Raw genomic sequence first — 17,595 nt, forward strand, 5'->3', positions numbered from 1 at the left:
ATCTGAAAAACGTCTTTGTACTAGTTTTGGGCTTAAAGAAATAGAAACTAATTCAGTTTTTCTGTGTACTGTGCTTACGTTTTTTTGGAATACAGTCTGAATGGATTACAATTTACATGTTTCGCAAATACTTTCCATAATATGATTTCATAGCCCCGTAAATATAAAAAAATAATTTAATTCCTCAGCGCGAAAAATAAAATAATAACAACATTGGAATATCACGAAAACAGCAAATTTAATTTGACTGTACCTAATCATAACACCCCTCACCCCCCTAGCTTACGTTAGTCTGGTGTATGACGTCACAAGGCCGCTTGGCGCCACAGCCAATGACTAAGCCGTATTAATATACTACCGATGTGTTTGCCCAAGCGTCGCCTACGCGCTGAAAACTGCGTGGGAGTCGCTGTAACTTGGCTACATGGTGTTCTCTTTCCGTCGAAGAGATCAAGTTTTGTGAAAGTTTCATAATTGATGTGTTTTTGTTTTTGATGTGCTAAGATATATGGGTTAATTTTTGTCTTTATATGTGATACTTTATTAATATCTCAAAAAATATAAACGTTACAATTAGGAGAAAAATATCTGCATGTAAAAACAAGGACAGTTTCATAAGCTATGTCAGTTTGAAAACTAGCTACGCAAAAACAAACTTCAAAATTACTAGACAGACATCTTGCACAAATACTGTAAGTAAACAGTTCAAAAATCCTTTAAGTAAACTCAAAGTGTCTGAATTCATTCTGCTCAATTCTAAGAAGTTCCACAGAAACGTTTCTCTTTAAACACACTGTGTATATGGAAAATACGGTGGCGTCGACTCGGCTCGCGTCCCGACACACTTTCCATTGACTGGGATGAAACTCCCCTTTCCCCCTTCCCCCGACTATTTCGGGGAAGAAATTTATACTAATGACCTGTGTATTAAGTAACAATGGATAGCTATTTACTATTTTGGGAGAATCTGCGTTGATATTCATTCATGGAAGGGAAACTGGGTTATGGGTCCCGAAATAGATTTTGTTTTGGTCTTCTTGCTTCGGGAAGGGTGTGTGGTAAATATTATCAATTTAATTATTCATGTAGGTCATTGCTTAATCGCTGATTGTTTTATGTCTAAAATTTGGGAGACATATTTTGCAGTATAAACTGGCAAGAAACCAATGAAAGAATAAATAAATAGCGACACAATTTTTTGTGTGTGGTCTGGGACATTTAACCAGCCAAAAGACGTTTCCAGATGTGGGTTAATAAACATGTCAACATAAGTCATGACCATAAAATATTAATTAATTATGAACTAAGTCACGCGCCAATAGCCAGTAATAGTTTAGTTTTTACCAGTTAAGTATACTCGTTTGCTAAACTGGCTTCAAAATTGTTAGATTAAACCACTTCTTCCATAAACAGAATTTGTAAGGTACGATTTGCTTCCTTAGTCTAGAGTAGACAAAATCTTTTCTTCTATAAAGTCACTGATTCGCCGCTTGCAGCAGTGGTACTGTCAATTTCGCCTTATCATAAAGTAAGGTGCGTACTAAGAACGTTCTATGCAATTTAAAATAATCATTCACATTTACAATGAAATCAGTTCTTTAAAATGCCAATCAGTGCCTGAATTTGTGCTATCTCTACCTCTGTTTTCCAAAATGAATAAGAAAGAATCCTTTAAAATATCCTTCTCTTACTATTTTACAAACCATACGCACAAAGTAGCCACAACTATTTATCGACATAAACATTCCCTTTATCTTTTTATTAGCCTAAAGGCACAAAATTAATTCCCCATCGTTAAATTAAATAAATACATCCATACTTCGGCCTACCGCCTCGGTTGAGTAATAGTCGTAAAAACAATGATACTACTGTATTATTGCGATGTCTATCATAAACAACGTTTATTAGCTTCTTTAGTGTAAGCAGAATAACAATATGATATTAACTATTCAAAAATATGCAACAGATTTCTTTTTCTCATAGACAAAATTTATCAGGCGTAGAGATTATGTTAGGGCACAGGTCTGCTGCTTCTCTGTGTGAAAGGAGGCCTGTGGCCAGCAGTGTGACAAAAAAAAACATTTTTTCCAAGTTACTTGTCTATCCAAATATAAAATAGTTACCCCTTGTTCCACCACATGTTTAAAGAAAGTATAAAACATAGAGCTGATACACATAGAGATTGCAGTTATTAAAGGGTTTATAGATTTAACTTTCATTATTCTGTGACCGAAATATAAAATAATTATGCCCTATTAAATGAACCCCACCTCTTCGCAGCCTAAATAATGCGTTGGGAGTTATTACTTTGGCACTAATTATAAACGCACCTAATCCGTTACAAACCATCTATTAAACAAAATCTGTGTGTGAATTCACTTAAACTTTCAATTTCACACGTTTTAATTAATATTTTGGAACCGCATTAAATTAACTGTTACCGACAAAGACTTAACATAAGATTAGTTAAATTAAATTAATACTTTTCTGAATAATATGAATATAACTGTGATTGGTTCATGCGGTGGTTGTTTAGATCAAAAGGGCCGCGTATTATTTAGTTAACATGAACTAAACGCTAAAACTGATTTGTTAGTCACGGCCAGTCGCGTCGCAAGAGTATGAATAAAATATTGATGAGCCAATAAAATGTTTACGATATTCCTATTCAAAATTAAATGTTCGAAACGGGATTAGAACAGTGATAAGCTTTTTATGAAACTCTGTGGCGACAAGTCGATCAATAATCTGTTTCATCAAAATTTCTAATGAATACATTGGTTTCAATCATTATATCAGTTCTCAGAGGTTTCACTCACATCATGGGAAATACGTAATCTGCTCTCTTAATCAGATAAGAAACAACACCTAATCAAGATATTTTTAATTATTTTTTTAAAAAAGCTGCTGGGCACAGGCCTCCTCTCACACGGAGAAGGATTGAGCATTAATTTTAAAAAAGCATCGTACATATTTCGAACATTATTCAAACACTGGCCGAAAAAAATTCCTACCATCCCAAAAATACCATTACACAATAAAAAAAAATCACAAAGCCTGCCACATCTACCGTTATGCATTTCGCACATCACGTTCAAATCCGCAGGGCGCTTTGTTAGTTCCAAACGTGTCTAACTGTCCACTTGCAAGGGATTAGCGTCAATGACGTCATCACACGAGTATACCCCATAAAGCTTAGCACCCATGAATGGGCACCGGATTTAAAAAAAAAACGTCCATTGAGGTTTTGTTTGCGAATTAAAATTTTAAAGGGTGGTCACACCGAGGTGTGTTGTCGGTCTTAGGTGCGAATGTGTTGGTACAAAAGAGTTTTTATTGGGTCCTTGGACTATTTTGTGTCAATTGAGGACATAACTTGGCGGTAGGTATGATAGCTGGATTTAATAGTTACGTGATCTGAATATATTAGGATTTGTAATAATCATGTAAGTACATAGTTGACCAATTATAATCATTAGGTTCTTCAAAAGTATGGCGCTGATGATTCGTTTTTGTCATTTATATCTACAAGTAACACAGTTACAGGAAAAAGCTACTAAAACTTAGCTCTAGAGTAGACTAATCTGCTACATTTAAAAATCTATTATTTGGTACCGACAGAGTTTGGAAAGCTCTGTCGCTTTTACACTCCTTATAAATCTGATACGGTAATACTTTGAGCCAAGCTAACCTATTAAAACTTCCCTTCTACTTATTGCTTAACTTGTCCTCAAGTAATTACAAACGATTAATACTTAATTAATAATTTTATTCGCGTATTTAGCAACATTATGAACATTAACAAGTAATATTGTAAACTTGAATGCGTATTATAGATCTTTAATTTTATTTATTTGTTCTTGACATACAAAGTACACATGGCAAACAGAATTATATTGCAAAATTATTGAATTCATAATATAATCATAGAGAATATAGACAGCTTTTTCAGTACGTTCCTATGGAGCAAGGAACTATGATCTTTTACAAATAGCTATGTAGTTGTCGTTCTATATAAATTGTTTCTCCAAGATTCCAGTAAAACTGAAGCTCGCAGCAACTTTCGATATAATTACGATGCAATTTAACACATAATTCAACTGACCACACTTTCACCTTTTAGGGCTCATACAAATTCATATACCACGCGTCTACTAAGTAGGGGCAATTTAAAGTGATAAACAGAAATAATACAATATTGAGCGCTCCCCGGTTCTGTAGAACAAACTGGCCGGTTGTTTGACTTAACAATTTTACGTTCTTGGAAGGTGCTCTGAGTGCAGGTAGATTTTTTTACCACTGGCCACACCGCCAACTCTTTACATACGGCCGGTTGAGTTTCATTATTGTGTGTTTTACTGTAGTCTATGCTAAATAGATTTCTGTTCCATTCATGAATGTTTTATTTCGTCACGTCTCGTTGAGCTTTGTGATTTCAACACGACATACAATGCATTATTTTGTTAATTTTACAAAACAAGAGTCAACACAAGCCTATCAGATTTATAAAACCCCGACTTGCAACACAAATGTAATAAAAGAAAATCCAAAGTAACGAAACACATCTTTATCTTCAAAAACAAGGCTAGTTTCATTTGTTCCGCGATGGAGAGTAAAACTTAAATATTTTATTTTCAATGCCAGTCTTCTCACTTTGCGAGAAATCAACTCAACACCTAATACCAACTTAGTTAATTAAATTAATAAGCTCAATTGAATTTAAATCGACACGCTAGTTTAACAAATCAACAGCAAATCAATTCAAATGATTTCCGCATCATCAAGCCTGAGGCATGTGACAGGCAAAAAACGAAACACGTCAAAATTAAAACATACCAAGTCCGACAAGTGATTGATTAGAATTGACAGTTATTACCCGATTATGGAGTTACGCGTTACCTCTGACATGTCAATATCGTAAACATAATATTTTATTAACTATTAGATTCACTATATAATCCTGTGTAATCTCTTAATAGTATACATGTTAATTAAAAAAACTTTGATTAAGTCATTCGTTTTTTTGTCACGAGAATTTTGATTGAATTAAAACCGCAAAGGTCACCTAGTGCAAAACAATATAATTTACGTGCCATTTTTGGATTATCAATGTTTTAGCTACTCGTATATTATAATTTTTCATAAACAATGTGCAGGTGACTACTACTTTCAAAAAATCTGATTGTTGCTATTCTAATAAGTTTTACAGCTGTCAGTTATTAGAAAACTGGGAAAGGTCATTGTATCCCTGAGCACTTTACGCAGAGAATTTCGATTGTCCTGAAAAGTACATGTAAGTGCCTGTACAGTAATAATATAACTGTAAAATATTTTTGATATCGCATAGCTCGTGCCGATGACACGAAGCAGGAATCGAAAAATTTCTTCACCTTTTATGCAAACGCCAGACATTTTCTGTCGACGGCACGTTTCATAGATATTAAATCAACATTTCAACACGTCAAAACAGACTGCAGGTAATATTATGTGTGATATAATAGTACCTAGACTTAGCTTAACGAGACATTATGTCTTCTGAGGAATGCTGTGGTCCGAGTTCAGAAAACAACATACATACATACATTTTTACTTTGGTACAATAAATATAACACTTTGGGGGGTGCGACAGAGAGAGAGCGCTTTCTAGTAGTTCGTATTCATAATATTTTCATAAGGACCAATTCATAACTGCCGAATGAATTTATATGATTTAGACTTCACTTTATAATGTATTCAGGCAAACAGCAAACGCGTCTCAAACTTCCAGTACCAACAAGGTTGCGCTCAAGCAGTTTTATAGCCAAGAAAATGCTTTTAAATATAGAAAACAATGTGACCTCACATTCCTGAAGTTGTATGACTTTAGTGAACATGTTGCTAATCGTGTTTTGTATGCGGCATCACGGACCAACCACTAGCAGCCGTAAAATCACGCTTCGAGACGAATGCTCGCATAATGACGTTGAGAACACTCGACGTCATTGTTAGGTCTTCGAAGTTCCACAGAATTGTTTATTGTAGTACTTAAGTCAATATTGGAATTTGTAGACACGGAATTATTTTGCAATTTACTGTAAGTATTTATTGTGAGAAGAGACAGTACAAGTGTCGACCACACTTGTTTAAGGATTACCTACACAGCTACAGTAGAAGTATTTTCCGTATAGCACATAATAAAATAAAATAAAAAAATAAAAAAATAAAAATCTTTTATTTTCAGGCATCGACGGCCCATAGCGTGTTAGTAAACAGTACAAACTTACAAACTATGTTAGTAGTAACACACAAGTACAAAATAATATAAAATAATACACACAATACATCCAGGATTATTAGAAGATTTATCAAGTCCCATGTCTAACATGCAGCTTGATAAATCTATCCATAACAGGCCCTTCTAGCCTTTCTGAAAATACCTTCAGAATGCTGTTGCTGCTTCCCCTCGATCTGCGTACCACTGATGCCACTTTTTTGCGCATGATCGCGAAATAATCATCAGTGTGCGCATCCGCGAACATCCCTGACGCACTACAGTAAGGTGGAAGCCTCAACAGCGCCCTGAAGGCGTTATTATATTGAATGCGCAGTGCGCTGTCCGCTTTTTGTGTATGATTAGCCCACAGACTGCTGGTGTAGAATATTTGACAAAACGCTTTAAAAAGTGTTATTTTAACCGGTGCTGAACAACCAGCAAACCTGCGCGCCAACATGTTTCCTCACAGCCAGCGCCCTGCGCTCCCTTTCCATATCTAGATCGTCTTTTAAATCCTCTGTCACAATATGGCCTAGATATTTAAATTGTGTTACCCTGTTTAGCGGTAACCCGTTCAGTTTTACGTGTGGGATATATGAGGGGCTTTTATTTTTTCCCTTAAAAACCAATAACTCACTTTTCGTGGGATTATACTTCAGCCCATGCTGTTCAGCGTACCTTTCACATATAGTGAGTAACTTTCTTATTCCCCCGATTGTGGGGCTCAGCAGCACCATATCGTCTGCGTAACTTAAATTATTTAAACTTACTCCGTCTACATGGCAACCGACATGAGTGCTGCTGAGCTCAACAAGCAAGTTGTTGACATAAATATTAAATATTCTCGGGGAAGTCAGACCCCCCTGCCTCACACCACATTTCAATTTATATGGCTCTGATAATGCGTTAGACCATTTAACAAAGTTCCTTTGCTTTTCATACCAGATAGATAATATTGACACCAATGCAGCCGGAACTCCCGCCCTCCGAAGCTTCTCCCATAAAACGTTATATGAAACTAGGTCAAACGCTTTGGAAAGATCTAGGAAACAAGCATACACCGGTGTCTTCCTGTCCGTATAATATTTGACAGTGTGCTTTAACGCAAGTATTGCACTCTCTGTAGACAGCCCCGCACGAAAACCGAACTGTGTGTCGTGAAGTTTTGTACAGTTACTCAGGTGCACGTCAAGCACACTGTCAAACACTTTGGCTATTACAGTTGCTAACGAAATTGGCCTATAGTTCCCTTTGTCAGCTATGTCTCCCGTCCGATTTTTACAATAGGAACAACTAACGTATCGAGCATCTCCTGTGGAAGATAAGAATGGCCCATACAAAGGTTTAAAACATGGTTAATACTCTTGGCAAGTGCACACCGGCATTTTGAAGATGCTCAATGCTGAGCCCATCATGCCCAGGAGACTTTCCCCGCTTCATACATTTAATGGCTGCTTTTATTTCTGTACACGTAAACTTAAAGGGTGCTCCTGACTGAGAAGACTCAGCATCGTTCACCCTTCCCATAGATTCAAGAGGTGAGCTCACAATAAACTGCTCTTTAAATATATTAGCTATCCCAGTGTGGTCACTCTCACCCTCCACGCTAAATGGTAAGCTTGGAGACATTGAGCTTTTAGTACCTTTCCAGAATGTCGAGAAACATTTCTTAGAATGGAGTGAGGCCAATATATCCATTGCAATTTTTCTTGATTCTTAATGACCCATTTCAGTTTTGATTTAAATATTTTACGACTTAATATCATGTCCTCATAGATAGGCCCACTACTGGGTTCCCATACCACATCCACAATTTAAACTTAGACCTTGCTCGAGTATGCACATCTTTGACATGCTTGTTCCAGCCTTTTATAACCTTATTTTTAATAATGACTTTAGACATTCGATTTACACTAGCTGATTCACTTAATATAGACACTATGTCTTTATACATCGAATCCAACAATAACCTATGATTGATATCATTACAAAATTATCAGCACAAAGCTCAAAGTCCTTTGGAAAATCTATGTTTTCAATTTATTGTTGCACATATACGAGTACTCCTTTATTTCATCAGGGCTTCTTTCACCCCATCGTACACCATTAAGTGATGATTCAATTACACAAGTTTTAATCTAATAATATTTACATCGCATTCTATTTTTAAGGGAAAGTGATCTGACCAAAACGTATTATAAATAACCTCAATGTTTACAATTGTTTTCCCGCCGCTTGTGTGACAAGACAGTGGTCGAGCCAGCGCTTACACCCGTGTGAGTCACTAATGAACGTGTATGTTTGCGATAATATGTCTAAGTAATCTAAGTCCGCGCATATTAATTCTTGCTCACTACAAAAGCTAATAAGTTCATTACAAAATGACTCACCCGGGTGCGCGTTGAAGTCTCCCAACACATACACTGCTTCAGCATTATTACTTTGAATAATAGAATACATCTCGCTAAGGCACTCCGTAAAAAGTGGTAGATTTTCACGACAATCCGTCGGCATATACATGTTTATAACCAAAACATCTGTTGTTCACTACTATATTCACTGCACATATACGGTCACTGACACATTGTACCTCACTCACGTAGCTAAATGCAGTTTTACGCCATAGTATGGCAAGCCCTCCGTAGGGCCTCCCTTTACACATGCCAGCTGACGTGTCCACTGATGACTTTCCCGTGTAATTGAATTCCTGATGTACACTATCAAGAAAGGTTAAATCATGTGGGTATAGCCATGTTTCTTGCAGCAAAACAACATCAGCTGTTTTGCACAGTGAACGTACACAGTTCACCGACCTTTTGATATTTTGCAATTGAATGTTATTATGTTCATTTTGAACTACTATCCATTATTTGATTTTGTAATTGCCTCACTTCCAAAATTGAATCATTTTGTCTTCCCTTCTATTCTTGAAATGAATAAAACGCCTAAAAGTCACGCCGTCTGGCCATATCTGGTCATCTAGGAACACATCCAGTTTGTTTTTGTTAACAATCAGTTTAAAGGCATTGTATGGTTTTCCCTTTTCATTGTTATTTTCTCAAGCGAGACGGTCTCCGTTGTTTTATTTTTAATATATTTGCATATGTCATCTATCGCTACGTCCTTGTTTACGTTCGATATAAACAAAGGAATTTTGACATCCGCTGCTTTAAATTTCTCCGCCACATCTGTGGTCGCTTTGCCGTTTTACTCGTAAAACGGTTTTAGACCGCCTCTTTTGCACTAAGGTCCACTCATTTGTTGGGTTTTAGGCGTTTTCCATTCACCATTCCTTGCGACCTCCGCCATAGTAGACATTTTAATTGACAGTTTTCTGCAGGACAAACAGCTGACTCGGACAACATTTTGTTTTCCAATAGTGTCGAGTTAATCGGTGCAGGCGCACCCGTTGTGATCGCCTCAGTGTGCGTGCAAGCGAGAGAACGATACTTTGGTGACACAGTGCGCTCGCGCTCTGGACTCGCACACGTCATGATCGAGTTACCGTCGCCGTACACAGGCGCCGCCGGTGATAATCCTACCGGCCCACTGTCAAGCAAATACCCTCCTCTTTTCTTCGCATTAATATTGCGCGACAGTAATGATGACCTTGGCATATTTGATTCCAATTCTAGCTTCAATTCGTCTAGTTGAGCGACTGTTGCATAATTACTTTTTATTTCATTGATTTCTCCACGCATTATCAACAGATCTTTTAATAATTTGGTCACATCCACATGATCAAATGTAACTGGCGGTAATTTTTGCAAGTCACGGGCAACGAAGATTGGTATAAGATCTGGCTCTGTCACTTTAAAGATACATATAATATCCTCCAGGTCTCTCACTTTTTTCCCTTCTTTGCGTCTATTCACTTTCTTCTTGTCCGTTTTAATTGAACTAAACAGCAACTCCTTAGCACTGTCCACTTCTTCCACCGTGAAGGCGGTATCACAAATCCTTATAAGGCTCTCATTGTCCATCACGTCTATTTTATTTTGGATGAAAGACAAAAGTTCACAAATCACAATATTGCAATTCACACATTTTAACGTCTTCGCAGACATTGTCGCGTTAATAGGTGGGGAGACCTATATTCGACCGTGCGCGGGCGCATCCAGGTGACGACTGATTTTCATATAGATCGTAAAAACTCTCAGCAGGCAGCTAAACTGAAACAAACATTCGAACAACAAATATTCGATAATTTCCTTTAAGAATATTTAATGAAGTTTACAGTGATTCATAACTCAATATGACTACATTATTTCAGAAACTGTCATACCCTATCTTGTTCATTAACGTTAATGACATTACAAGCATCAATATTTTGCTTGAATACTCTTAGATCTAAGATGAATCTATACACAATCAGTGTCCATCATTTGCATATGTTCAGTTTTATTGCACGGCCGTAAATAATCGCTTTAATGCTCGTCGTTTGGCAAAGACGGTGTTTTTACATAGCAACTTCAATAGTGTACATGTTTCGTGATTAACTGTTGGGGAAATACTTATTTGTTCGCCTCTATGGCCTCTTTTCTGACTGCTGCTTTCTTGAACACCCTATTTTTACTATTTAGTAGTGCCTAAGAAATATTTGGAATTAATTTAAAGAACCTGATTTTTGTTTAAGTATGCCTCTTTATATCAGTGTTAATAATTAAGTTAAATAGATAGTATTATTTCTTACTCTATTTATTAAAAAGTACTTACTCAGTAGTTTTAATACTTTGTAGCACGCAATAATATCCGAAGCACGGTATAAGATACGGTTTCACTAAAATCCTGAAATTTCAGTGCTCATACTTGTAATAACCAGTGGGATCTAGTCTGAGCAGACAAACACGAACTGACGTTAACTGCGTAGTAATTTTGACAGTACACACAAAGTTGATATGGGCAATAAAATTTCACAATACGCTACACTACGACAATTACACGAGGAATAAACAGAAATGTTGCGGGCACTTCTGAAATACAGGATGCTTTAGAAAAACCCAGTACTTTTAGTAATAGACATATAAGGTATAAAAAATGTTAATAGAACTTTAAGAGTTCACATTTTGGCAAATCTTTTCTTTTAAATAATTATCAACTTAAAACTTTTCCATACATGTTTATTTTCTGGAAAAACCTGTTTCATAATTAAATACTCATTGCAACAAAACATTTCTAACAACCAATTTATAAGTATAAACAAAGCAGTTTCCATTGAATACCTACTAAAATGTCGCAAGAAATTCTTTCGATTAAATGTTGCATACCTTTTTAAGAATTACTACCGGTACAGCTATAAACTTGGGTATGGTAATAAGGTATTTTAAGGATTGTCGTTTTAACGCGAGAACCTGCTAAATACTACCACTGGCTTTACCTACTTATTATCACGTACAAGTTTATAAGTAGGCTCGACTTAATATCTCAATAAATTGAATAGAAAACCACTTGAATAAGTGCTAGTCAGTGTTGCTGTATTAATTTTTAGCTTATGACAAATTAATAAATGTACTTGAGCGTAAAACATTTTGATTTTTTATAATTTATTAAATCTTCATTTTCATTCTAATATTAACATGTTTTGTATTATGCGCACCTAGGTTGTCATTTGTTTTCCATGAGAAGAAAAACTAAGAAACTTGCCACGAGTCAATATCCAAATATTTACAAAATTAAATTTAAAAATTGCCATATATTTTTAATTTAGTATTGTACGAAAACCCCTAATTTTAATAAGTCCCCGCGACATTTAGGAGGTTTCACGAAACGTCGTGAACGGCATATGAGTTACTGCGGGAAGGGTGTCTTGGTTAGCAATTTGGGGTTCTGTATGCGGCCTGCATGCATGTGCAATGTGTTTGCAGTTCGAACCCGTGCCAAAATTGCCATCTTTCCGCTAGATGGGCGCGAACTGACGAAATGAGGTGCGGGCAAACGCCACCGTATTTGGTTAGCTGTAATCTCGGATTAGTTTGACGATTGGAACTTTAATTTTAAGGACCAGACTTGCATTTTTTTATGAAAAATTGTTTGTTATTGTTGGTTGTTTTGTAACTTTCTGCCAAACAACAATTTAATCAATTATATTATAAAAGTCTGGGTCTGCCTCTGGGTTCTTCCTTCTTGCCTTTCTGGAAATGTCGTTAGCTCGTTTACCCAGAAAAGCAGAAAAGTTTGAGCAACCTTAGTGTAGGAGAAAAGTTTTAGGGTAGGAGTTAAGTTAGATGTATAGTAATTATAGTTTAGTTGTACCTTAACCAAACGAACCATTGTATCACTCACCACATTATAAAGCAGTCTTCGACAATGTCGCAGACCTTATAGGCTTGATAGGGCCTTTAAATAACTAAGTCACAAATCCCAACAAAATTGTTCAAGGACATTCAACCTTAATATGCACAAAATAAATGTTAATTTTGCAGTAAAAGAAAGTTCAAGTGCCACATCAGAAGCTGAGTTACTATGGCTGACATCCAAATGTGATGCAATAACCTTTGATGGCAACAACTAGTAACATTTTGCCACATTATTGTGACGCTCGATTTAATACGAATTTTATCAACCACCAAATAGTAAAGTGACGACAGAAATAATTCTCATCTATTTATCAGCACTTTCATAGAGTCAAACTTCGACACTCATTAGAGAATAACCGTGCCTAAAACCTAAAAGTAAGTAAGTACTTATGTATTGACTTATCTTTAAGTTCTGAAAGACATTACCCGTCTTACCACAAAAACTTTTAAACGTCAGTTTAAGACTTGTCTAAAATAATGACAGATTATGACGTTGACATATGGTTCATTTTGCAGCCACAATTTTTTTAGACAAGTGTAAAACAGACGTTTAAGTTTTTGTAGTAAGGCCATACGTGTCTATATACTCTTAACTTGGATTAAACACAGTCTGAATTACTCTTGTTTACCTATATCTAGTAGTTGCCTAGAGATCGTTAAAAACACATTAATTTAACTAACAACTACAGTACTGAAACAATAGTACTCAGTCCCCTTCAAAACCTCATTTGGGTGTAGTTAGAACAGAGAACATTTCACAATTCTACACATAAATACAGCTTTAGAACATGTAAAAATACTTAATGTACTGGCAAAGTGCTAACACATATTGTAAAGCGGCCATCACGGTACATAAATAAGTAATTATGAATGTTTATGATCCTGACTCTGACTAACCAAAAACTTATGCAAAAATACTTTCTAATTCGTTAAAAGGTCAGAAACTTAAACTCAACTAGGTATAAAAGATTTGTGAACGTTTAACATAATCATTAATGTAACACATCCTCATGAAAAGCTGACGAAAATATGTACTGAATGTTACTTACTGTGTATTTTGTTTTGTATCGAATTATATAGCACATCATTTCTCATCATCATTTCAGTTTGTACCTACATAATCTATGTTTAATTTCTCGTTTGGATCATAAGGAATCCGTGTCTTACACCATTATTTGTTGAGTTGAGAGTAAGTTCTGTTCTGTTACGGTAGATTTCTATAACCTATCTATTAATTTGCGATTACAAATTGAATTCTTCTTTAGCTCCACATAAAAATGATGTCAGTTTCCAATCGCGAAACCGTAGATAGAGATAGGTTATAGAAATCCGCAGTTAGCCTCTCAGGTTCGTAGACCGTAAGTTACGGCGCCTTCGCTCCCAGTCCCACGGTGGGTGTTTATGCTGAACGATCCGTTTGTGATGTTCCGCCGTCCAATTGGCATTGCGCATCGTAAACCTGCGGTCGACTCAGGCGCATAGCACGTGTGCGCGGCCAGAGAGCCAGAGGTAGTTGTAGGTGAGTGAATGTTAAATGTGCTGCTTGAGATAGGGAGATGTTTAGGACCAGGAATTATTGTATGTATTTTTCTCTTAAAAAAAAATAATATGTAGAGGGGAAGAAGAGGGTAAGAGAAGTTTTTTTGAGTATATAAATACGGATCTGACCTTTTTACATCAACTGTACCATTCCTGAAATAGATTATTATTATAAATATCGAAATTACTGGTGTAATTGAAATATATTCTAAATACGTTATTTGTCGAATAGTTACATTAAAGAGTTGGTTACCATAAATTATAAAAATCCGAATTACAAAATTTTACCCGCCGATTTTAAGGCCATCACCTGAAAGATCAACCGCTTTGATTTGAAAACACCGCAACTTTAATACGCTGTAATGCACACAGCAATTGTTAAAATTAAAAACACGCGAAATTCGACTTTATATAGTACGCTATAGGGTTTTTAACTAAAGGATAAGGTGACGAATGAAAAGTTAATTGTGGGCCTCTGTTACAAAAACCTGGAAATTTAAATGATACCCTCTATGAATACTTTTATTTTTCATCTTCTTGCAACCAAAAATGTTATTGATGTGGTGGCTTATGTTTAAAGATGCGTTTTACGCAATTTTAACTTCAGCATGAGAATCTTAAAACGCTAACAGTAAAATGTGTTTTGGTATTTAACACTATTTTGCATTACAAATGGCAGACATTGCCTAACTCGGTGACAAAATAAGAAATAAATAAAATAACAAAACCAATACCAGTATTCCCGTTCTATCTCGAAAAGCTCTATAATAAATAGTATATAAATAACGAAAATCCGTAAAGTAAGAATTATGTTCCGTTGATGAAGGAAAGAAAACATCGATGCTCAATATATTACTGCCTAATTACCAATAGATTATACTTATCGGTTCGTATGACAAGAAAAGAAAAATGTTTTATTTGACCCGTTGAAATGTATCCCGTATTTACAAGTCTATTAATAAGATTAAAGGAGAATTTCGTTACACCTGTTTGTTACCGGTTCGGATGGAATTAAATAATGTCTACGAGTGTACAATGAAAAGGATTTTTGTGGACCGGAAAATTTGTATTTATGATAGCCTGAGTAATAGAATAGGCGTTAATTCTGTTAGTTTGTTTATGAAAGTTGTGTTGATAGAATAGAAAGTAAATTGAATGTGACTTGAACATGTTCTCGCTTTAGATTTTGAAAACTTTAAGTTTGACAGATTACAGATAGGTGCAAAAAATTGTATGAGCTATCCGTGTTTTGCATTGCAACAGATATACCCATTATAACTTTAACTAATTCACTAAGCAATTGAAATTATTTTTAGTATGATTGGAACAACTAACGATATTACTGCTAAAGCAATAACAATAAAATGTTTTAATTACTACAGCATAATTAAACTAAACGTGAAACTATGTCATTGTTTTACAGTAAAGAAAAACATCTTAAACAACATATATTATATGTATTTACATACCTACTATAATATGTAGAAGTGCTGCTAAGAATAGGTATGCTTGATTCAGGTTTCAGTGACGCCGGCCGGATTTGCACGGGAATTGATTTTCTATTGTTCTATAATTAGCGACATACCAGAGACTAAACCTCGCAGAACCTCAAGAAGCCTCGAAAATATGAGCTCTTAAATAATATTCTTTTGTGCGAAAGTTAAGAACATCAAGAAGAATGCATGTGCAAGTTCTCATTACCTATGAATTCAAGATTTTGTTCTAGTTTTTACCAATTTTACTGAAAAATGCTGGACTTATTTAACCGAGCGTATCTTTTTTGCCTTTGATCAAGCGGCTCGTTGGTCTAGTGGTATGATTCTCGCTTTGGGTGCGAGAGGCCCCGGGTTCGAATCCCGGACGAGCCCAATTTTTATTGAGGATATTCAGAATAAGCTAATGTGAGACTATGCTAATAAGGCTAATCTCTCTCCTTTATTATAACTTTAGAGCAAATTCCCTTAACTTTTAGTAAAACCAGTCCTTTCTTAATTAATATCCAAGCATCTTCCTTTACTTCTATAAAATAAAACAATATATATTGAATTATTTATTTTTAAATATTGGTACAAGACAAGATCAAAACATGACCAATGACACCTGCTATAGATTCCGAACTCTCGCTTTTAATAAAAAGAAAACTTCAAATTATAACAAGGGATGTGACGTTAACAAAGCTCATGTAAGTTTTTATTCGATGTGATCGGACGAAGTATAATAAATAGCTTCCTGTCGTACAATCGATATTATTTCGTATTATCTTTCAATTTAAATCTTATAGCGCTAACCACCTGGTATAAAGTAGTTAAATACTTGTTGGACTATATTGACTGTATAAATTATGTACTTATGTAGGTATATCGCAATAAGTAACTTCAAAGAATATCATGAGGCTTCGATAAGAACCAGCACAAATAAATGTAGGTACGGTAGACCGCACGTCAGTGGTAACTGTCATGCACCTTAACTCAATAGTAATAAGTACGATTTTCCTATAAAACTGTTACCACTGACCTGAAGTTGACTGTACAACTAGGTGTCAACATACTGATACCTATGGTATCAGATTAGCAGGCACATATCAATTTGACCTATGGAAAAAGTCGTAGTAATGAGGAAATAGTAGCGGACTACGGCAGATAGGTATACCTCCTATTACGATAATAGATAATAATTGAAATCAAAATATTCAAGGAAGCAGACTAAATAATCACCTATCAAAAACTTACAAGGCTGCATTAAACCGTGGAATAAATATCGTGAGTCAAACGCGCTTATGATTAGTCACCGGAAATGTAACGCTAGTAAGGATTCTCTCCTTAAACGGTAAAACGGAACCCTTAGGACATCACCCCATTATTTGCTTAATGCACTTTGATGATACATTAAAAATATATGGAAGTACCTACTTGTGAAAATATAGTCATTTGTGATGTATGTACGAAGCTCCGGCTGGATCATGAAGGGAGCGTTCTGAAAGTGTTACTTCTACTATGAAGCTCTTCATCATTGAGAGTGTGGAGTATGGATTGGAGGTTGGAATTAAACATATAGGTAGGTATATAGATTGCTCTTGAACCGGAGGAGTTTGCAAAAATATGGTTGGTGCAGGAAAAATTAGCTCTACTACATTTTTTTTGGTCCCTCACAATTTGCGGTAACATCAGATAATGATGTTATCTTTAAGGATTTCTAACAACATTTTAGACGTGATGTAACAATGATGTCAGGAGCTAAACAAACGTACATTTTTTGTAGCGTATTTAAAACGTCAACAACATAACACTATTTAACAGATCGTTATAAGGAAAATTTCGACATGAACACACAAAACAAATGGCGTCTTCAAGTTTCCAACCTTTTATAGTTTCCAAGAATGTGTCCTCAGCCCTTGAATGAAGCGAGGTCGTGGACGTGCAATCAATAAATACAACGCTTGAACAAACCATTATTAATTACTAGTAAGTATATGCCCGCGACTTTGCTCATGTGGTATTTCGTAAAAGG

At 35.6% G+C, this 17,595-nt stretch overlaps 1 protein-coding gene and 1 non-coding gene across 3 annotated transcripts in view; one reads left to right on the plus strand and one right to left on the minus strand.

The window, feature by feature from the left end:
• Positions 1–17,595, minus strand: part of LOC110373029 (RNA/RNP complex-1-interacting phosphatase) — a 210,088-nt gene that overhangs the window by 131,679 nt on the left and 60,814 nt on the right. The gene's annotated exons all lie outside the window — the stretch shown is intronic.
• Positions 15,885–15,956, plus strand: Trnap-ugg (transfer RNA proline (anticodon UGG)). Its single transcript has one exon. It is a non-coding gene; the product is annotated as a tRNA-Pro (tRNA).

This window comes from Helicoverpa armigera, chromosome 7, assembly GCF_030705265.1.
Source record: "Helicoverpa armigera isolate CAAS_96S chromosome 7, ASM3070526v1, whole genome shotgun sequence".
NCBI classification, from domain to species: domain Eukaryota; kingdom Metazoa; phylum Arthropoda; class Insecta; order Lepidoptera; family Noctuidae; genus Helicoverpa; species Helicoverpa armigera.